This window comes from Choristoneura fumiferana, chromosome 2 (assembly GCF_025370935.1).
Source record: "Choristoneura fumiferana chromosome 2, NRCan_CFum_1, whole genome shotgun sequence".
Lineage (NCBI taxonomy): Eukaryota > Metazoa > Arthropoda > Insecta > Lepidoptera > Tortricidae > Choristoneura > Choristoneura fumiferana.
The window spans coordinates 1150131-1153814 of NC_133473.1; the positions used below are offsets into that span (position 1 = coordinate 1150131).

General features: G+C 38.3%; 1 protein-coding gene across 1 annotated transcript in view; it reads right to left on the reverse strand.

The window, feature by feature from the left end:
* The window catches only part of LOC141445604 (protein O-mannosyl-transferase TMTC1-like), a 308979-nt gene extending 305552 nt beyond the window's left edge, over window positions 1-3427 (reverse strand). The window contains 1 exon segment of the mRNA XM_074111447.1: window positions 3334-3427. The gene's annotated coding sequence lies outside the window, so the exon portion shown is untranslated.
* Between the last annotated feature and the right edge of the window lie 257 nt (window positions 3428-3684).

Genomic DNA, 3684 nt, shown 5'->3' on the forward strand with positions numbered 1-3684 from the left:
GGGCGTCCTGAGGCACGACGGACGACATAAGAGGATCGCTGGCGGCGGATGGATGCGAGCGGGTAAAGACAAGAGTGATCCAGCGCCTATGGAACCTGTGGCGGCCTATGTCCAGAAGTGGACTGCTGTAGGCAGATGGTGATGGCAGACAGATGGTGATGGCAGATGGTAGATGGTAAGATGATGATAGTTCTAAGTTTACCTAAATGCAAAGTAGGATAAGAATAAGTTAGTTTTAGTAAAAAAAAAACTGTTTTTTTATTTTGACGTATTTATTTTGTTCTTTATTGTAAACCTGTATATGTTAATAAATATTAGTGAACGTCACATAATTAAAGAAAATAATCAAATCATACCAAAGGTAACGGATAATTTATTAAGAAACATTAAGAAAATACAAATATCCATAGGACTAAAACTACTATTAAATTAAATAAAAAAACTTTAATTAAAAAAGAGAGGGGAACTCTTGGCATGGTACCTATCACGCAGGCAGCATTCCCGCGTTGAACTGCGATTGAGATTCTTTGCGCGAGAAAAGCTGCCGGCGCGAGGTTTGCCTGTTGCCTCCCTTAACCTATTGCTGAGCTCCCTGTGTAGCTCCAGCGCACCCTTACCCCAAGAACCTAGAGTCTCGACGCCGAAAGCAAAAGAAATTATATATTTATTAGGATTTACGTAAACAGGACGATTCTGCATCCATTTTGTACACCGCGTACATTTATTTACAAACCAACTTGATCAAAAGCGAAATGAAATTAGCGACCTTTTGTACACCTTTTAATCACCAAACCGTGTTGGGAACAAAAGGAGCCCCAACAAAAGCAAAACAAAAACTCAAATCAATTGAAACGTTTGATTCCCGGAAAATCCCGGACGAGGCCGGCCGTAATGAACTAAGGAAAACCGCGAGTAATAAATTACGGAAAAATAATAATGACTCTTTTGATACTTGTGTTTCCTTGGTTTTCGCGATATAAATAACTTCTTAACCAGCGACCCCAATTTTTGTAGGTTTTCGTTGCTAAATTGGCATAAACGGGTGCCCTATTTCTTTGTGTTATTCTTTAAAAGGCAGCTAAAAAATAAGCGTAGGTATTGTTCATCGCTATTCATTCCCGCCAACATACATCTTACTACTTGGGCACAGGACTCATCTCATAATGAAAGGAGTTGGGCTATAGTTCCCACGTGGGTCCAGTGCGGATTGGGAACTTCACACACACCATTGTTTTCCTCACTGTAAAGCATGGTACGAATGTACTACATGAATTTCGAAAAACTCAGAGGTGCGAATCTGAGTTTGCACCCACGATCCTCTGCTTTAGTCGGCTTGATCAAACCACTAGGCCATATCATAATAGTACTACTAGGTATGTAAAAAAAAACATAGTTTTTGATCAGTGATGCTAAGTCCTATGAATGATAAACCACTATGTATTTTTTTAATCCTGTAAAAACTTAACTAGTCACTTGTAAAGACTAGTGCTACTTCCTACTTGTATTATAAATGCGAAAGTTCGTGTGTGTGTGTGTGTGTGTGTGTGTGTTTTACTTGAATCCTTGAATAAAGATATTTTGACTTTGACTCCTTCACGCTAAAACGGCTGTACGGATTTGTATGAGAGAGAGAAAGAGAGAGAGAAAACATTTTATTTACACATATTCGATACACATAAAAATACATTAGATGGAAAGCATAAAAAAAAATAACATCGATAGTATAAAGTGGGCCCCACTCAGCATAATGTACAGCAAGTCGCAACGCTGTTTTTGATGAAATTCGCTATGTGGATAGCTGGACATCTGGACTGGAATAACATATAGGCTACTTTTATTTTAATTTATTATTATTATTATATAATATCAGTGTCTGTTTCTTTCAAGCCGCACTTTAACGGTAACCCTGTATGTTTTGACTCCCACGATACAGGCTCTGCCTAGTGTGGGTGTCGCCGAATTAATGTTTAAAACTGTTTCTGGTTTTTGGTAATATTTTTTTTTCTTTTTTTTTTCTTTTATCCCGTTATTCCCACGGGATAGGTTAAAATCTCGAAGTAACAACCGCTGCGCCTAGTCACGAAATTTGGCATAGTGGCTTTTAATGCAACGTCAATAAATGCCACGATGTAATTTTCGGGAAATCCCGCGGAATTTTTTTTTTTAATCCCGGAAACTCAACTGCTGTATCAAATTATTAAACTAGTTTAAATAAAATACAACTGCCGACAGCTACCTCGCTAACTGGCCGAATGATTTAAATTCAGCGTAGACTCTGTAGCACCGTCTACGAGCTGCTACGCGGCGTAGCGGTGCTACGGCACATAGCACGTACGCAGTAATGTTGTGTAATACGCTATTTTATACGTAACCGCATTTTTAACCCCCGACGCAAAAGAGGGGTGTTATAAGATAGACTATTTGTGTCTGTGTGTCTGTATGTGGCACCGTAGTAGTTAAACGGGTGGACCGATTTGAATGTGGTTTTAAATTGAAATCCGGTTTTCTAGCGATGTTTCTTAGATATGTTTCATCAAAATCGGTTTAGCCGTTTTTGAGATATTGAACTTTGAAGTGACAAAGTCGGGGGTTCCAGCAATTTGTTTAGGTTATTTATGTTTAAGAATACGGTGTACAATTGCTAAATGCTATTTCTTATGTTTATTTAGCTGGTGAGACCTTAACATGTTCATTGACATGGTCGGACCACGCTCAAAATCGGTATGATTGGACATCGAGAAAGGTTTTTACCTACGCTTGGACAATGCTGAATAACAAAAAGGAGTGCTATCTCCTTCTGGCAGTCGGGTTTGGTACATTTGTTTTTTATTAGTTAGCCATTTATCTAGTAGGTATGGTTTGGTTATAAACAATACACAAAACAGACTATAATGTCTATATTTTAGTAAAATATTTACTAATAATCGATAAAGGACAATTTGAAAATAAATACACAAAAATAATGCAACAAAATAAGTTTTTGTTACAAATTAATACACGCTTTCTTTGTTGACTGTACTTACATTATTTTGCTATTTGTAAACGCTGTATAATATTTCAAGTCAATCCAATATTTATAAGAAGGTAAAATATTTTTGCTATGTTTGACTTTAAAACATAATTATGTACAATCAAACTGCCAATGAGTAGTAAAATTTGCCCCTCCGTTCAAACGTATTCAAAAAAAACGTCTTGGCTTAATTAGGATTGATCAGTAATAATAAAACCTTAGCACAAGCAAACAGTTCCGCAACCCAACACCAAAATAAAGACTTAATTAAAAACCTAATTATTCATCATTAATTAACAACACTCTTAGCCATACAAGCTTACCTTTCAAAGCATCCGTGATCACTCTCACATTTTTTTAAAGTACGCTCACTTATTATTCCCGATCCCGGAGCGCGGGACAAAAACGCCTGGTCACCGCGACGGTCACAAGGGTACTGCGGAAAGCTGGACCCCGCATCATATCGTGACCAAGACTAGATGCTGCCAGCGGCACAACGAACGAAGTCAGTCGACATTGCTCGCTCGATTCACTCACCGTATACAAGTAAGTGCACTAACCTCGCAATGTATGGGATTGGTTGTGGAAAACCGCTCTATCCCGCATCATTGCGGCGCGCATGCGTGGGTACCGGGTAGTTTCAGTCAGCTGACGAGGTTACTGTGTTAAATTCA